The sequence below is a fragment of the Egretta garzetta genome, unplaced genomic scaffold (genome assembly GCF_000687185.1).
Source record: "Egretta garzetta isolate BGI_Z169 unplaced genomic scaffold, ASM68718v1 scaffold39, whole genome shotgun sequence".
In the NCBI taxonomy this organism is placed as follows: Eukaryota; Metazoa; Chordata; class Aves; order Pelecaniformes; family Ardeidae; genus Egretta; species Egretta garzetta.
In genome coordinates this window covers 1,357,690-1,377,751 of record NW_009260945.1, presented here as the reverse complement: position 1 = coordinate 1,377,751, position 20,062 = coordinate 1,357,690, and positions in this window count along the sequence as shown.

Here is a 20,062-nt window from a genome sequence, read left to right as displayed (position 1 = left end):
TGCCTGGTTGGGCTCTATACTTGCTCTGTCCCCTGGGCAGATGATCACCACCCAGCCACGGCCGTAACGCTGCTCAGCGTAAGGGGTCCGAGATGGAGCCGCAGCCCTGTGGTGTGGGCTCTGCCGCCCGCCTGCCCATCTCCCCTCTGGCCTGGGCAGGGCAGCTGTGTCCAGCCTTCCTCCTCCTCCTCCTGCTCTCCTCCCTGGCTGTTCATGGCCATGGTGGGGCGCGGGGCCAGCTGGCGCCCACCCAAACCTCGGCACAAGGCGAGCGCGATAGAGATCAGCGAGATGCGGTGCTTGGGCCCCTTTCCTGGCTCAGAGCTGGAGGTGGCTGTGTCCTCCCCTTGGTTTGTAATGTGGGGAAGGTTGCAGGTTTTTTTCCTCAGTTTTTGTTGTCTCATCTATTTAGATTTTTATATTTTCGGGGCCTTTGTAAATACAGTTGCTATCACAGTGAGTGTTTACCCGGTGCTCCAGGACAGATAAATACACTTTTTTCAAGTAGACTTGCTGAAACCTCATGCAGGACCCTGTTTTTCTCACTCTTTCTTTTTTTCTATTACCTTTTCTCTATTGCCAGATGCCTTTCTCAGACTTTTCTGCAGACTGTACTTTTTAACTTCCCCCACATGTGATTTTTATTCCTTCTTTCACATGATGATTTTTGCCTGATCCCAGTTTTCTCAGCGATGTCTGTCTGGCACCTCCATCTGCTTTTGTCCTGCAAAGGAATTGGCTTTAAAGAAACACCCTAAGTGGGAGTTATACTTTTATTGGAGCCAATATTTTACCCAGTGAATTAGTCCCAGTGGAATGAATGGGACGATTTGCACGCTTAACATTAGGCCCACTGAAGTGCTTCACTAAATCAGGTCTAATGTGCACATTGAACTTCCCCTGACTTAGTAGAAATTCTGCAGTCCAAAAAACCTGCGATTTAGAGTCACCATGTGAAAACCTGGGTTTGTTGTGGCCAGTGCCAAAGCTGTTTGTGCCGTCTGTGGAACTGGGACATCACCTCAGCTGTTGAGCCCTCAGACAAATACTCCACGAACACAAAACTTGCAGTCAGGAATCTTCCAGCAAATGAATCCTGCCTTGTATGGAAGGATTAGGTATTAGATGTGTTAACCTAAAAAATTAAACAGAGTAATTCCATATGAATCTCACTGCCTTATTTTTCCTGTTTAAATAAATTTCTTTCTTTTTTAACTAACTTCCAAGAAAAAATGAGGGGGAAAAAAATCCTATTTGTAAAATTAGCTTAAAGCAAACAAACTGAAACTTCTTGATGTCGTCGACCATAATTCATTATTCTAGTGCAGTACTCTTTTTTCTTTTTTTTTTTCTCTTTCCATTGCCTGAATAATGTTCTTTGAAGACTACATCATCAATAAACCACTCTGGTGAGGTTTAGAGGGCCTAGAATAATGAATAACAATTAGGGGCATTTAAAAGGTAATATTTTTTCCTGCAATTTGGGAATTGATTTATGAAGTTGGGGATCCTCCAATTTCATCAAATAAATGGTTTCTTAAGCCAATTCTTCTTACCGTCATGGTAACACCTTTAGATCTGGCACCGTTAGTGAGCTTTCTTGCTAACTTATTGTTTTTGATGCAAATGAAGCATCTTTCAACTTGCACAATTAACAGAATTTTTCTTTAAAAACATTATAAATTTTCTACAGCCCAGTTAAACTAGCGCAATATCAGTTTTACAGTGAGAACCATCCTGTTGAGCTTCATCTGTGTGAAGTTATGTTTATGTGTAAAATTAAAGCCATGTAACATGTCTTGAAAATGTGGTGGAATTTAAAGGCCTGATGAGCACACCTCACAGGTGGAGTGGTGTCATTAGCTTAGGTAAGCAAGAAAAAGATTGAAGCCCTACTTAGCAGCTTGGAGGAACAGCTTATAATGCCAAAACCAGTCAGTGGAATTGATAAGCAGCTGTGTAAAACACATGGAACAAACTGGAGAATTTGGAGTGAGGGGTTGGGTTTTCATAATCACCCCAGTGACAAAGAAGTGTCCACATCCTTAAAAATAGCTGTCGAGCAGCCCAACCTGTATTGTCACCGAATGTCGTGATGCCAAACTGACCTTCACCTCCAGCTCAGTCCCAGCGAGCTTTCTGATTCACCTTTAAACAACCCACCCCTGGGACATTTCCAGTATCTTGCTGGTGGGTCTCCTAATGGAATTAAACTATAATACCCTGCACTCTGCTAGGGATGAGCATATGGATAAAAAGATGCTGAGGCAATAGTCTTTTTCACAGATCTTTAACCCTCTTTGGAAGTACAAGCTGGAGAAATAACTTTCTGCAGGCTCTAGGTAGAGCAAAACCCCAAGGCAGAGTATGGAAAATTTTGAAAAGTATGAGAATTTCCTCATCAAGTTCAAAACAATGCAACTTGTAAATAAATATTTAATACAGCCAAAAATATTGCTAATAGTACATTGCAAATAATATTTGAAAAATAGGAATTAACTTGCAAGTAAAATCTACTTCTTCCACAGGCTTCTCCCTCTTGTGTTGGGTGGTGTATTGAACAGCAACACTGATACTTAACATCACATCTCTGCTGTTCTTCCAGAGGGGATTTCTCAGCCTGGGTAGCGTATCTGTGATGCAGAGGAGGAGGAAAGATGATCCTGGAATTTCCCAGATTTCAAGAGCAAGGGCAGTGTCTCCCCAAATCCTGTCAGCAAACATGTGCCCAGGGATCATCTCATGCAGTGTTGTTCCCAGCCTTGGGCTATGGCTGACTGCTCCTCTGTACCCAACATAGAAGAGCATGAAAAGCATCACCTCTGTGATGGGCCCTGTCTTTTCTCTACAAAGCTGGCTCATACAAGAATTTACAAGGCTTCACATACTTTCTTTCCTGCTGTTGGTTGGTTTGTTTTAAATTGGGAGAAAACATCAGCTTAAAGTTAGGTGTTCAAAGCTAAATATGTAATTTTTATTTGCTTGCTATGCCCAAATCCTACCCCACTCTTTCTGTAGGTTCATGAAAATGTGGTCAAGGAAGTTCTGGGTCTTTGAGCATTTCTGGACCCTTTGGATTGTTTTAATTCCTGTGTGTTTCAGCTCACTTTGAGATACCAAGTATGGTATGCAGTGGGTTAGGGAAGCCAATGCTAATTCATTTTGCAGGCTGTATTTGGTGGCAATTTGATAGCCACTGCAAGAATCCTTTGAATCATCCCGGTGGTGGGTGTAGAGTAGGTGTCTGGTCAGACACAGTCAGGGGGTTCTGCCTTGCTTTTTCAGGGTTTACCTAGGCCAGGCTGAACTGAGGGGGGTGACCCCCACCTTTCTGCTCAGTAGGCTACAAGGCACCACCCCTAGAAATTTGCTGGTAAGCATGAGAGCGATAGATGATTCTTTTATTATTATTATTTTTACACCCAGTCAGGATTCTCTTGGTCAGTCTCAGAGAAGGCTGAACAAAAGTTTGGAGGTGCCCAGTAGGAGAGAGATGTGTAGAACTGTTAAATCAGATTTTTCAGTGTGGCACTAGATAGGTGGTCTGGAGAGTAAATAACTGTGCTGGCTCAGACTGTTTTCACACATCTGAGCGTGTGTTTTCAGAAAGAGGAAAATAATTAGCTTAAAACAGTTCTTTTAATTTAGGAGATCTTTCCGAATGTTGTTGCACAGAGAAATGGTATGGATATCGCAGTATTTATGAATCAACAACTTTTATAGAGCTTAAATATGAAAAACGATTTCTTTCTGCTATTTCTAAAGTACACAATTTGAAAAGCAGAAGGTTTATGTTTTCCCCACTGCAATTCTATAGACTGAATATCTGTCACTCCTTTTCATGAGATCAGCCTGGAGCTACTAAACCCTAATTCCCGCAGCAGACAACAGCCACAGTGCCAGGCAGGGATTGCCTGGGCTGTAGCTTCCAGAAACATGTGAATCACCCCAGCGCCGGGCATTTTTTTTTTCCATTTGGCACCAATGCTGCTAGTTTGAAAGTGACCTATGAAGCTGCAAACCATTTTTCCCCCCTCTCCTTTCTTCTCCACCCTGCTCACAATCTAAATCTAAAATCTGGTCGTCTCTAGCATGGTGCTGTTTGGAACTGAGCTGCTGCAGTTCACGCACATTCCTGTTGTGTTTAGAAACTGTTGATAAAAGATCTCGAAATATTTATGTTGGACATCTCTGTGTATGTCAATACTGCCATGTCCTCGCTGTTGCCAAATTCTGTCTCTTTTTATTATTTTGATATATGGAGGGTTATTGTAGAGCACTTGCTTCTGTACTCCTTCAAATGCTTGAGTTATTCCATAGCTCCTCTCTGAGAGTCATTTGCTGCAGCTGTGACATTACTCATGGTTATCCCTTAACCTAATTAGTTGGGTTTATTTACTCGGGGAGAAGGGAAGCACAGGATAGATTGTGGTACAGCCCGTACGGCAAACTCTGCGGCAGAGCTAGGCCAGGAGAACTTTCGTGAGTCTGATTTGTGAGAGGTCTTTGCTGCTGCGAGGGGGTGGGGGTATTTTGGTTGCGGCTCTCTAGAGGATTGTCCAACATCTAGTTGATATATATAGAACCACTGGGAGAGACAGAGAAAGATGAACTATAGCTGACTCAATGTTTGACTGATTAGCCAACATAATGAAAGTGTTGCAATCCTTCGTAACCAGGAGTAATATGATAGCAAAGGAACACTAAGGGATCCACTAGATTTGCATGCTTATAATCCATCACAGTGATGAAATTAATTCAGTTGCATCTTATTGAATACTCCATATGATACAAGAGTGGTAAAATAATTTAAAATATGGATTCCTCCACATTTCAAGGAAATTAGGTGTAGTAGGTATGCAAAGCAGTCAAGTATAGAAGCAATTGTTTAAACAGTTAAAATATTGCTTCCTAAGAAGAAGTAATATTTTGATTTAGTGCTGTCTGTTCAACACAGCACTTTTTAAATGTAAAGATTGGAAGTCATCTAAATACTCACTTTCAGGACCTATATGTTGATTTAGATGTCCAAACGTACCCAGCTTCCCCTGTCAAAATTTGGTTGTTGAGAATGATGTCATTCTTTTCCAGCTATGATTACAATATTTGTTTATTTTGAGGTAGATTTAATGTGCCATATAATTAACTGGTGCAGAGAATTAAGCAATAAAGCATAGTATTATCTCTCAGGCTTTTTTCAGGGCTATATGAGATTGTCACATATGGCACTGGTTGTTGATAACTAACCTAATGAAATGATACCATCACACAGAGGCTGTTTCTCAGTATCCGTTCCTACTGATAAGTTATCTGTCTTGATATTGATTTGACATCTATCTGCTCCGTATGTGACTTTGGAAACTAATGACTGAGGTTGTACTGAATATTCAGAGATAAATTTTCAGATGAGCAGTGGGCCAGCCTTCCTATTTCTCAGAAGCTTTTTTTTTTCTGCCTGCTAATGAACCGTGGGTGCAGGCATTAGCTCTGAGACAGCTTTTTATGATTGAAGATCAGATCAGCTAAGGGCTAATATTTGTGCTTGCGATGCATTGTGTAGAGGAAACCAGGAACGTAAGTATTGATGGTATTCTGGCAAAACGAAGGGCAGCTTTCTTAATGTGTCAGACTTGAGAACTTGAGAAACTACTCCTTTGCCTAAATTACAGCTTTGATTACAGCTGAGCAACTTGGCGAGCGGAAAATTGAGAGAAGTGCATGGCTGTCGTTGACCACCCCCCTAGGGATCTGAGGCGTTTGGAAAGGAAAGAACTGGTCTGATTTTGCAGGACTAGCAGGCCGTTTATATGTGTACATGCCAAAAGAGCAGCGGAGGGAAAACAGAACATCTAGGTCCACGATTGGGTGTGAAAGGGGCTGGGATAGGGGGAAAATGGTCATTTGGAGGTCTGGATGTCCTTGCTGGTTTTACTGCTGCTGCCGAAATGGGGATGGGAGGGGTGTGCTTGGGCACAGCCAGGCTGCCCCTTCGCTGCTGGCTGTGCTCTGGCCAGGGGGCGACAGTGTGGGAATTTGAGTTGTGAATGCAGTGCACAGAGAAGAATTCATTTTTTGTGCTAGTGCTGTGGGCTGGGTAGGAATTTGGTTGCGCTGCTTCCCCTGAATTTGCCCAGACTGACTTCGAAGAGCATCAGAGGGTGGCAGCTGGTACTTTCACTCTTTACATGCAGTTATATCTGTCAAACAGTCCAGGACATCTTCGATTCTGGTCTGGCGTATATGTCAGGAGTGTGGGGTCTCCCATAAGGCAGAGGTTTAAGAAAAACCAGTAACGTGGAACCCCTTAAGTCAGTCAACGTGATTTTATCATGTGTATTTATGCTGCCTAAAAGCTGGCACTGAAAGAGAATGAGAGTGAAAAAATTCTACCGAGGGCAGTACAGAATGAACAGCATCCCCGGTTGGGGTGAGTTGTCCTCTGGAGAAGCCTGTGTAAAAGCCTGGGTAGAGCAGCCTCCAGCCTGGGGTACTTAGAGGAGGGACGTCTGTGTCGGCAAGGGCCCTCGGTGTGGTAGGGGCAAAATACTCAGTGCTGAGTACCCTGTGTCCACAGGGCTCATTAGTGAGAATTTTAGTTTGGATTGCCGTTACTTTGAGCCCAAGAACCCCTTAGTGATTGTGGCGCTTCAGGTGCATCCCTGGAGTATGTCCTCTGGTTTCCAAAGAGGTTTGTATGCTCCATGGCCACCCATGCTGTGAGCCAAAGCGTGGTAGGTGAGGATGGTTGGGAGGACTTCAGAAGTGCTCTCCTGATGCAACCTAAGCTACTAATGAGGGTGTGGTGTTGGGTGCTGGACAAAGGGGACAAGAACACTTTCCTTTGGGTTCATATGCAATCCCAAGGGGTGAATAGGCGACGAATGTTTGTATCAGCTTCCACGGAGCTGGTGCCACGTTAGAAAGCTCTGTTCTTCAGTGCTCTCGTTAGCTATTTAACCTTTCTGAACTGACTTTGCCCAGCCTGCTGCATGCTGCATTCTTTTCTCAGTCCATTGCATTTTGTTTCTGTATTACACCATTTTTTAGTGTTTCCATATTTATGAATTCATCCATCTACAATAACAATTACAGTTGGAATGTTTACTTTGCCTGATAACATTTACAGTTCATCTACTGGGCAAATACTTGTTATTCTTTGCTTATTTTTTTAAATATATATTATTAGAAGAGCTTTTTGTAAAATTTAATTCATTCCTCCCAAATATGTTCCATTCACACAACTGGCAGGAACAAAAAACAAATCAGAACAAAACAAAGCAGCCACATCTTCCCCAAAGAAAAACTAAATAAAGAGTCGAGAAAGGTACGGCGTTGACAAAGATAAAACCAAGCTCTAGCATTTAATTTTAGGTGGGTTTTTTTCTGGTGATTTTACAACGTGGAGTGCAATTATGGGTACCTTAAGACCCCATTTTGTTTCATGTGAAAAAACACAGGGCTGACATTCCCCCACGTGCCGGATCAAGTGCTTGATGCCCATGGCTCATTCAGCAGTGATGTTCCCTACAGGGAGCTCCTGATCCCTGATGTGGATTACAGCAGTCTCAGAGGGACGTTTTTATATTGACATGTAGGTGTTGGACGGGGAGGCTCAGTGCAGCCAACAGCCTACGCCTGGTCCCACGCCGGGAGAGGGGAGGGATGGGTGCTGGCTGTGTCTCACCTTCAGCCACTGCAGTAAATGCCACTGAGATTCCTCAGGGCCATGCAATGGCTTCTCCATTAGCCATGGCAGCCCACACGCCTGGCAGGGGTTAACCCCGACCTACACAGCGCTGTCTCCCAAAATGCCAGGCAAAGACCATGCTGAGTGTAGAGCTGAGTGCAGGCATTTTGGTGCCCATGGAGGAGCAGGATGTGTGGAGGACTTCTCCAGCTGTGGACCAGCTCCGGAGAGCATGCCCTACCTCATCCACCCCGGTGCATTAAAGTGGTTAACGCTCTATGCAGTGCATGGGAGTTAATTTAGTGCAGATCGCTGAGAGACTTGGGTTTAATGTGCACTGGAAGGATGTTGGCACACATTTTTGGACTGCACATTGCTCTCTGCGTTGATGAACTAAGCAGATACTGTACCATGAAAGGGAAGAGGAAGCTGAAACTTGGAAAGATGTGCCTGTTTGTCTCACAGTGTGCTGCTGCTCGTGATGTTGAGTTGGCGACAGTCCTGCTCCGCTTGGAGAACACAGCCCTAGGCTCTGGTTGCAGGAGGATGAGCCCGTTGTTATCTGGCAGGGTTGGTGAGAAAGGAAAGGAAGGTTGATTCTGGCCAGATGGGAGATGCTTTCTCAGTGTGAGAAAAGTGTGCGTGGAAGCAGATTATGTCCTGACAAAAGAAGTGAGCGAGAGCCCTCTGGTAGGTGTCAGGGAGTGAGGAGCTGCCAGCCAGGCAGGACAATAGGTATGGTCCGGAAACACCTGGCTCCGAGGGGAAGCTAGGGGGACCTTGCGGTGAATGAACGCACTTGTTGTAAATTGTGGGTATTGACAGGTTCTGCAAACCTATCAGGCAAAGAGAATCCAGCCCGTTGTGAGGAGGCAGGAAAGTCCTTTAGCTGAACTGCGTTTTAATTTCAAACAGCTTCATTTATGTATTCTCTGGGGTTAGATCAATCAAGGTACTTTCCGTGTGTTAAGACAATATTTGGGGGAACAAGCTCATAGGCAGAAGCCTGCCTGTACATTTGAATGCTGGAAGGAGTCTGATACCTTGGAAGTGGGGTTTGACTAATAGGAGACAAGGAGACCCAAATGTTCATCTTCCCTGAAATGTTGCTGCCCTTATGAGCAGACAAGTAGTAACAGGTGAGTAACCTAGTTAACACAGCCTCAGTTCTATATTAAACTTGGACAGAATAGTAATGGTAGTGAAGAAAACCTCTTTAAATAAAAAGATGTGAAAGAATGCAGATAAGAGGGTGTAAAAATAAGATAAGGAAAGTAAAAGTGGAGAACAAAAGGGAGGATTGACCAAGAGGTTAAAATAATAGTAAAGCCTTCCAAGTACACACAGAACCAAAGGGTCAGCAGAGAAGCCATCGGCGCTCGGAGCGCTACTGAGCAGGCACCGTTTGCTGATGGGGCAGGTGGGTGTCACTGCGGGTGCTGCGTGGACGCAGACCCTCCCCAGGGTGTTAGCGGTGGAATCCATCTTCCAGATTTCTTAAACTTCATTTTATTTCTATTGCTAAAATCTGTCCATGCTGTTATAAATGGACAGCAAAACGGACAAATGCCTGAAAGCAGGTATCTGAAAATGTTCTAGATGGTAATAAATCACAGATCAATTATGGACATGGAGCAGAAGCAAGGCAGCATTGCTTGTATGAGAGCAAACCCAAATCTGAGACATGATGTTTGTTCCTCCACGCTCGGGACCGCACAAATTCAGTCCTGCTGCTTGTGGATCTGAACTCGCATCTCTGCACTGTCCGTCACTGGGCTTGTGGAGATGTGACCTGGAGAGGACAGTATTGGGTCAGCAAGAGTCAGCTTAACCACATTATTATTGTGTTCCGGGGCGTTTAACAAGGAAGAAATAAGCTGCGTGGAGAGAGAAGCAAAGAAAAAGGAGGATGTGAAACAGGAGGAGGGTGAGAGGAAGTCACAGGGAACGGGCTGAGAAGATTCAGCACAGATTGAATACGAAGCAAGGAGAAGGTGAGGGGACTGGAAAGGGAGAGTTAGTGCAACCACCGAGTGACACGGGCTGAGAAAGTAAAGGCCTGACTGTACAAATGTCAGCAAGTCCAACGCGACAGCAGATACCAGAATTGGTGGGGTTTTTTCCTCCTTTTGAGTTGTGGACTGAAGTTTTCACTTTCCCATTTTTACCTTTCCCTTCTTCTCTCTTGCTGTGGTAATTTCGAGTGGTTTATATTTGCACTGTTTTTATGTGAAAATGAATAAGGCAACAAAGGAGGAAAAAAATTTAATTTTCTGTTGCATTTTGATGGGACAGTGAGGTAGGTGTGGAATGGGCTACCTCCTCACCTGTATTGTGATTTTCCTTTCAAACCACAAGGACTGGTCCTACATCTCTATTTAGAAGTATAATCCAGAATCAATTAATCTGAAGATTATAGGCAATGCAAATCATCTCCATCCTATCCTGGATGAATAAAGTCAATTTTCCTGCTCTGCCTGCACTATTGGATCTATATTGGTGGGCATTGCCACAGTCCACACGGTTTTCATCACTGCTAAGAAGTTAAATCCACCGTGTCTTTACCGTGCCAAATAATAATAAGAAATCATGCGTTAAGTATGCACCTGTGTAAGCTATTTTTATGAGAAAAAAGGCTTCCTGGTCCCTTGTGGGATCATTTATGTGATGGAAATAAGAAATATGGTATTGTTTGGCTTGTGGGGGTATAATTCCTTAATTACCTGGGGCATGTCTGAGTTATTTTGGAAAGGTTGTTACGAACAGCATGGTATCAGTTCTGCAACTGTAAAGAACAAGAACTGATAATGTAAAACCCCATTTGTTCTGCCAAATAGCAACCTGGGTCAAAGGAATTGGGGGGGCAGTAAATTGAAGAATTTACCCAATGGCAAAGTACTCGGATTTTCTTTCCGAAAACACAATTTCAGCAGTGTTGATGCTGAGGTGCTAGAGGTAAAAAACTGGGGGATAAAACACTGGATGTAGATGAAGTGGCTGTGCAGACGGTGGTGTTTTTTTTGGCTGCTGCAGAAGGGTTCATAAGAAAAGACCTCTTCCTTCTGGTTTTGGGTATCTTTTTCTTAGTTGACTTTTTTGGTTTTTGGAGGGGTTTTGCCACCCAAATGTCTTTGTTCATTGACAAATCACACCTATTGGGGGTCAGATTTTACCTTCTTCAAGAGTTTCTGAGAGTCCTGCAAAGCCTCTGCAGAAATTGGCTTAATTCATTTTAGGGCCTTGTATGGGTTTTGCACCTTCCATGCTTGCTGGTGGTTGAGTTCTTGACAAAGGTGGCTTAAGGAGAGCTTGGCCGTGCCATCCCTTTCTGGCACTGGGGTGATATCCCTGCTGGGTTAGCCCTGACAGCTTTCCCCTTCCTACCTCTCATTATTTTATATTTCTTTCCATCGGCCCATTCTAGACAAGCCGTACTTGTCGGTGCAGCAGTAACTTCACCATCACTATCACATTTCTTGCAGAAAAACAGTGAAAAATAAAATCACCTTTGGTCAAAATATGATTATTTTCTAATGGGACTTCAAAATGAGGTTTCAAAATCGTGGTAGAGGACTGCGGACAGAAGAGTTTGTTTCAAGTGTTTCCAGTGATAGTATGACTGCATATATATGATTTATTTAATTTTTTTTAAGAATTACAAAACTATGAATTTGTGATGAAAGGCTTGATGGCTTTATGAATAAGTGCTAGTTGATGCTATTTAAGTAGGATTCAATTAAATCTTCATAAAATGAACAGAGTGAAAGGCTTGACATGAACCGAGGCCCAGGAAGGCAAATTGCCATGTATGAACTATTCCATGGAAATCAGATTACTTTTCATAGCTGCAAAAATGTGCTTAGCTTAAACATATTGGGCCAAATTCTGTTCTCATTTATGCATGTGTAATATGGAACTAAGTGCAATATTTGGGTAAATCTATTTCAAATAATTAGTTGATAGTCTTGGAGGGAAAAGAAACCATTGCTAATTTAAATATTGGCGTATTCTGTTTTTCAGACAGATGTTCAGACTCTTATATTTTGGCATCCCAAGATGAAAAGATAGTGGAGTTACACAAGAGGGTTTTTATGGAGACTGTCAAAGGAAATGAGAAAACTCTTGGGCCAAAATTCAGACAAGTTCTATACATAGTTTCCCACAAATTTCTGATTCTGAGAGCTGTGGGGAATCCCACTGACTTTAGAAATTCCCTTCTCCATTGCACAGTTTGCAGGATTGGGGCCCTACAAAACACAACACAGTTGTCCTGGCTCTGTGGAGGTAGATGGCAAAATGCCTTTGGCATAAACAAAGTCAGGCTTTTCACTATTATCTTTTTCAGAGGCTGAATTAAACCTGCCTCCCCTCTTTTTTTTTTGTCCCTAAGCTAGTTCAATCTCTTGTTGTTTTAACTTGAAATCCAAAGTAATTTTTTACCTTGATATGCTTCTATAGCTTTCAAATCTACAATAAGGTAGATGCGTTACTGCCAGAATACGGATCCATGGTAACTGATTTGCTTAAAACAAATCTAAAGTCTTCCTTTTATTTATTTAATTTCTTAAACCAGTGGGTATCTTTGTCCTGCATTTACTCCAAACACTTTGTAATACAACAAAACCCCCTGAAAGTAGCATCAAAATTATCTCACTCTTCTGAATTTGCTTGTAAAACTCCATTGGTATTTACTAGAAAAACAATTTCCCTGGTTGCTTTCAGAGTTTGTAACTTTATTTTTTTTCCCCGTTACAAAAATCCTTAGTGTTAGGAAAACATTAAGCCAGCTTCATGGGTTGCCGAGATACAATAATGCTGAATGATTTGCCCGAATTACAGTGCCAAAAGTCTGTGGCAGAATGGGGAGTAGAGTTGCTATCTTGTACTCTCCAGTCCAGCCTCGTAGACAGTCTTCCCCTTTTCATCTGTGCTTCAGCTGAGAATATATACTGAACCAGAACCAGTCCTGCTTAAGAGAGTAGCTGTAATTCTCTTTTCACCCGTTACACAGTGATACAATCCTGACATCAGCCAGGTGTCTTCTGATTTACTGCAGAGTGAGAGAGAAGACCCATAGATTAAAAAAAAAATCCATTCATGTCAATTAAAGACATTTACACTATCAAGCATGTTACCAGCATGTAGTAATAATGGAGAATGAAATCTCACCACCATTCTTTCTCCCTGTGGAAATTTGTCTTCAAATCTCTATTTATACAATGTCTTGACTTAAGATATCACCAGCCTTTGCTTTCTCCACAGCCTGCCAGTGAACACATGTTTTTCTCTAAGCGTGGTGTAATCATGAATGAATATAATAATGTAGGGGACACACAGGATTAAATTGCATGACTTCAGCTTGCCTGATGTGACTTCCATTTGCTTCAGCTGCTGCTCAGAAATCTATTGTTTACCCTCCAGGAAAAAATGGGCTGGAAACAGCCCCAAATGGTTCAGAGAGTCTGGGGGCTCAAAATATTTTCAAGCAATTTCTGTCACCTTGTCTTTTATCATACCGTCCACCTGTATGAATGGATTAGAAGCTGTACTCCTCTGCTTTTAGTCTTTCTCTGTATACTTTTGAATTTGTCTTCAATACCTAATTGCCACCTTTTTAATGCTCAATATTTGACTTTTCTCCTCAAATAGGGTGAACATATACTTGACTAGCTCTCCCTTGTATTTCAGTAGTATTTTATGGATTGTGGTAAGGTTTAGGGTCATATAAAATGACTGGTTAGTTCATATCTAATCAAGGTAGTTAAGATAAAGTCAAGGCATGCAGCTCCCAGTCTTTCATTGCCTTTTTGGTGTATGTAGCCTTTCTGGAGCCAGATTTTCAGAGGACAATGCATTGCAAAGTTCTTTATTTGGTCTGAATTTTTATCAGTTCCCACATACAAAGTCATGCTAAGGTCTTCTTCAGAAGATCTTAAACCAGCTGTTGAAAACTTCACTTGACCTGCTGAGGTAAACTATGCAAGGCTTGGATTCTCATTGCTCATCCTGCCAAGTTTACTCTGCTTTATCTGGGGCAGTGGACAACACAGAAGAGTGGACAACTGATGATTAATATAAGTTTGAGGATGGGTTTATCTCCTATAAGAAAAGCTGGTCCCTGCTGAGTGGCCAAATCCATTTTTAGAACTAGTAATAATAAAAATAATGCCATTTTGGCAGCCCAGCATTGCACCAATTAATTCATGTTGACTTCCCTGAATTACTTGTGTCCAATCAAAATTTAAAAGCCAAAAAAGTCAATATTTAATTTCAGCATTCTCAGCTGAAAAGGACGTTTTCTGCAATTTTTACATGAAATGTAATCCAAAATCTTTTGTTCAGATTGAGTGAATATTTTTTCCCTCGGCCAAGCAAAAAAAAATCAAACCCAAAACACAACCACCAAACAAAAAAACCCCAAACCAAAACCCTCAGCTACTTTTGCGTATTCACAACTGGATAACGCTCTTGGATTTGCAAGGTCTATCGTGCTGACCCTGGGGTGCCAGCCACGAGTGGTTTAGCAGAGCTCTCTGATGTGCTTGATGTCCTTTCTCTGCAATCGAAGTGTAAGAAAAGATTCCAGTGATTCAAAACAGTTGGAGACTTCCCTATAGTTGGGGGAGTTCTCGAACATGCAGTTGTGGCCACCTTCCATCCCTTTCACAACTCAGCCAGTGTAAAAGGGCAGCTAACTGGGAAAAAAAACCCTGGCTCAGGTTTGGTTTGGAAAACTGTTGAGAGTAGATGCTTATATGAAATTAATCTGAACCATCCTCATTTCTTGGACCTATAAATCTGGGCAGTAAATTGTTCAAGAACAGGTTTCTTTATAAGATCTCCAGGACTTATTACTTCTCAGTGGGATGGAAATTGTGTGAAAAAACTGCTTTGTTTAGGTATTTTGGCACTCCTCCATCTTGTTGTAGAAAATATTATGGGTAGAATTTAGCGGAATTTTTCTGATCTGCAGTGCATTCTGAATCCCTTTTATGTTTTGGTGAGTGGCTTGGCGAAGTAGTATTTGCTTCTGAACAATTTTCACATCCCCCATGCTGCTTTTCTTTCTGCAGAGGTTGTGAGCACGGAACACACATTCCTAGGTGGGCATTTGATAGGCACAGTAACTAAATGTACAATTCTAGCACTTCAGAATGCTCCTGGTATTCAGCAAGAGAGAAGTCTCTGCTGATCAGGATCAGACTTCTCCATGACAAAGTCCATGAGTGGCCTCTCACAGGGATACATTAATCAGTATAATGCTAAAGACCTCAGCCCAGAGAGTGGAGAAATTATATCAAGGCAAGAAGGAAGTGTTTAAAGGGCTTTTCACTCCTCTTGTAGACTAGATGGTATTCCACTCCTTCCAATAGACTACTTTGCTACCGTGGTCCATCTAGCTCCGCGCTGTTGCCAGTTCTCTACTTCCCTATCTGCGCTGAGTGACAAGTCAGTGATTTGCTGTCTCTGCAGTTTTAGGACCCCATGAATTCTTGGGTGCACATTGCCTAATACTCAGAACTAAGTAACTTGTTGGCACAATGGCATCTTTTGTGCTGTTCCTTCACCTGCCAACTTTTCCCTAGCACAGGCAAATTCTCCTTCTTCCATTAATACATGAAATAAGATTTTTAGAAGCTGCCAAGACTCCCCCTGTAGGACTGAAGGACTTGGATGTCGCAAAGCATCCTCTCCGGCTGTCTGAGATCAAGAGTAACCTTACTGTGTTTCCCCACCTTGATGAAAGGCAGCTCACAAGATTAAAATAACAGGCTGCAAAAGCAAATGCAGCGTTATACCACATTAATCCTCTGACACAGCATTCATCTAAATGCCACAGTGGCTGTGATACTCCTGTACAGGCATGTGATTCAATCACCATTATTTGCTGTAATTATCTTGCTCAGAATTAGAAAGGATTAAAGGAAACTTGGTGGTCCATGCACTTAAGAGAAGCAATGAAAAAGAATTTTAAAATAAGTGGTCCTAATCACCTTTGTTAAGCATTTTCCCATAATGTCTCTTTTTAAGAACTATTTATTGCAGTAAATGTTTGTTAGTAGCCATTTGTCATCAAATGTTAAACATGCCTTTGATTTTCTTGTGATTTATCTTGATGTTTTGAAAGACTGGCCATGTGGTTAGTTGTGTGCTACAAATTATGATGGTTATAAAAATTGTAAATCACCTTTCTCTGTGATGTAAGCTGTTGTTCAATGGGACTAATGGAGCTTGGTCATAACGGAGATGCTGGGACCAAATTCTGATCACCATTGGGTTTGATGTGATCCTGGAGTGGTCTCACTGAACTCAGGAAGTTAAGCTAGTCCACTTTTGGTTTAGCTCAAAAAAAAAAAAAACTTGCTGTGCATTTTCCTCAGAACTTGTGCTCTTTCCTTTCTGATAAACATTTTAAAAAAATTTTTTTCTACCTGAAATGACACTTAGAGAGCAGGAGGATTTGAGATGAAGACAGTATATTTAAGAAGAGGATTTGAGGAAAGTAGTTCTTAAGTCTATATATACAGTGGTTATGACAATAATAAAAGTTAAATAGATGATCAAATGTGAAGATTAAAAATACATTAGGACCTAATTTGTCATTTTGCTTATCAGTTTCATATTAGAGATACAAGTTTCTGAAGTACAGTTCTGAGGAGGTCTGGGGACCCATTTTAAACCCATAGTCAAGTACTAATAATCTTTCTGAGCCACTTTTCACAGCTAAAATATGGCATGCAGTCTCCACTCTCTGTAAAATAGATGTGGACATAGCGTACTTGGACAGTTGCTATTTGGAAGAAAAAAATAAAAAATGAATTGTCATAAGGGGAATAAAGAATCTGATCTATTTCTCCTCTTCACTCTGGCGAGAAGAGGTGACAGCTCACAAGTTCCTCTCCGTGGTACCTTTGGAAGTGTAACGGCCATTGCAGTGAAAGATGGGAACAGTCTTGTTCTCCACTGTTATTTCTACAAAGTCACTTGCACCCAGGCAAAATGGTGAAAAACACTCCCCAGGATATCTTAAGGGTGGATGTCACGAGGATGGAGTCAGACTCTTTGCAGTGGTGCCCAGTGACAGGACAAGGGGCAATGGGTACAAACTGAAACATAAGAGGTTTCAGTTGAATATGAGGAAAAACTTTGAGGGTGACAGAGCCCTGGCACAGGCTGTGGAGTCTCCTTTTCTGGAGATATTCAAAGCCCGCCTGGATGAAGTCCTGTGCAACATGCTCTGGGTGACCCTGCTTTAGCAGGAGGGTTGGGCTGGATGATCTCCCAAGGTCCCTTCCAACCCTTGCCATTCTGGGATTCTGTGACAGCAGTGACTTGGGTCCCCAGGCTGCTGAGAACAGAAACAATGTGTTTCACTTATTGCCTTGAGAATAATTATTCAGGGCAGGGGTTAGGTTTGCAAGTCTGCATACAGCAGTTTCAGAAATTACACCAAAAATGTCTATGGTGCAATCCAAAGAGGAAAGATTGACCCTTACTTAATAAAGGTATGCGACAACTTGCTTTGAGGTGGCCACCTGAAAAAGATGAAATAGCATCATAAAAAAAAAAAATGTATATTCTCTTCCATAAGAAAAATAAATTCTCTCCTAAAAAGGTAGAAAGTTTGAAAATGGTCAAATAAATCAAAATAGTTTTTCAGCGGGGCCATATTACCCCAAGCTTTTGCTTCTTAATAAAATATTTCATGTACATTTTTGATCAGAGCCACCAGCATCGTTAAGTTTTTAAGTCATGCCTTGTAGTGACCTTAATAAAAAATGTTAAGATCTTGTAATACCTTAGTTATTCAGTCTTCCATACGGCAACACCTCAGTCTCAGGAATAAGTTCATGACAGTAATATATCTTAGGAAGAGATGTGAGGATGCCCTCTTTACAGAGTATGAGCAAAATTACAAAGTCGTGACTGTCGTCGAGCACCAAATATGTTGTTGACAATTAAATATTTGTTCTGCTCTGTGCTGTTATATACCTGCATGAAATTAAGAAAAAACAATTAACTGAGCAGGGATGAGCATTGCAGATCTTCTGCATTGCACACATTTAAAACTGCTCACTACAGATTTGGTGATGCTGTTTAAAAACGTATTTAAAATTATATGTGGTGATCTTACCAGGCATGAACACTACTCCAGAAGTACTCATGTCTATCCTAAGGATAGTACTCAGAGCAAAGCAAGGCATCAGAAACTGGCCCTAAATTAGCTGTACTAGGGAATTGATTCAGTATTTTTGAATGCAGGAGAGGGGAATCCGGGCTCATCTGAGCTTTGCAGACGAGCGGAGCACAGCACTGGTGCTGGTATTGCAGGAGTACTGCTGGGAGGAATGGGGGAACCTGTGGGGATTGGAGGTTTTGTGAATTTACTTTCTGAAGAAAGCTGGCAAAGCTGCGCTGCCTTAAGAAAGTGGTGTTACAAAGCCTGGCATGGAGACACCAAGGATTTTTTTAAAAATTCTATTTCTGAATTAATTAAAATACAGTTAGTTGTGATGCCTACATTAGGATAATAAGCAAAGATGAATTTAGATATCATCGGTACCCTTCAGGTGAATAAATGCTTCAGCAATGTGCATAGCTGTTGCACAATTCATATGATAGTTAATATGCCTTTTTTTTCCCTCAGTACTGGCATCTCTGTACTGTTTTATGAATCAGACCTTATTGATTAAGAAAAAGAAGACTTAGAAGAGGAGCAAAGAAGCCCTGTAAAGTCAGAAGCCAGGCATAATTAGTTTGCACAGGTTTTGTTGTTAGAGTTTCAGGTATCAAATCAATAGAGTAACATTAATAATTAAGGACTTGGATAAATATACCAAGTCCTAGATTAGAGCTTTGAGCTTTAAAATGCTCACATAAAAGGTTTTCCTTAGGCTGAAAATGTTCTAAAGTGCTATAATGTGACTTCTCAGCTACAGATACTGTTAAGAAATACCAAGCTACTGTACCAGGGAGAGATTTAGATATCTCCAGGTTGGGGAGTACCTACTGTATGCACGGGGAAAGAGCTGGCATCACTTTTGCATGATTTGTCTTTCCTTGGCTGCAACTGGGGAGAAAAAAAAAATTGGAAATAAATCAAATAATAGAGGACAACAGAAATGTTAGAAATGTTCTTAAGTCAAAGTGGAGAAGGTTGCCTTTTTTCTTTTGGGTACTTTTTCCTTGTGAAAATACCCTGAACATGGCAGGACATCTGAAAGCCACATGGATTCTGAAGGATCTAAGGGACAAGAGTAGCCTGGTACCTCCAGCACCCCCTGGCATTGCAGTCCCTCTCCAGCTTGCTCCGAACAGGGCAGGGAGAACGCCTCCTTTTTCCTATTTCAGTGTGAAGGCAAGTGGACTCCTTACTTTGCTGAGTTTCCTCTTTGTATATCATATGAAGACAACAAAATTATGAAAAAAAAGTTAGTTTTCTGTCGTGATAGTCTGTAAGTCAGGACTAATGTTAACACTTCCTCTCCAAGTGGTTTACTTTTCACCATACTATTTTTTAGCAGCTAATCTAAACCAGATGTTTCAGTTTTGGTGTAATTAAGTGGCTTTTTGGGTAAGCTGGCTCACTTCAGATTATCAAAACATATGTATCTCTTACTCCTTTTGAATCCCTTCTGTTAAGACTTCTATTTGGAAGCACATCCAAACCACTTTTGAGTAACTTACTTTAATTATTATTTAATTCAGCGTACTGACATCAACTGCCCAAAAAGCCATGCCATAGACAGGCTGATAATACACTGACTGACATCACTGGAACATTTTCCATTGGCATAGCTCATACAAAGAGCGCAGGGAATTTTCTGTAGGACTTGCCTGGAAGGAACATCATATTTCTAATTGTTTTAATAGTTGCTAAGTAAGTGGGAAGAAGATGAGTGGGGAGAACACAAAGTATGTGTGATAATATAATGATCCGCACAGCTATACTGGCATGATGATCTGTGTGGATAAGGAAGAAACATAGAATATTTTCCTTCTAGAAACACAGAAGATGGAATCAGGCTAGGTTGCGAACTCTGCTAGAGGAAATGGAAAGGTCTGTACGGCTGTAGCCCTATCCATATCAAGTCAATCAAATTTTGACTGACTTTGCAAAGACGGTCAAATGTCTGACTTTGCACTGAAGCAGGCAGAGAAGGCTTATGTGATTCCCTGTGCTGGCTGGGCTGCTGACTGGTAACCTCTGCCTGATGAGCAGTCTTCCAGCTTCTGCAGCTGGATCTGGAGAAGATCACTGGTTTGCACCTGGGTTATACGTGTGCTGCTTCTGACTCTGTGCTGGTTTTGGCTGGGGTGGAGTTAATTTTCTCCACAGTAGCCAGTATGGGGCTATGGTTTGGATTTGTGCTG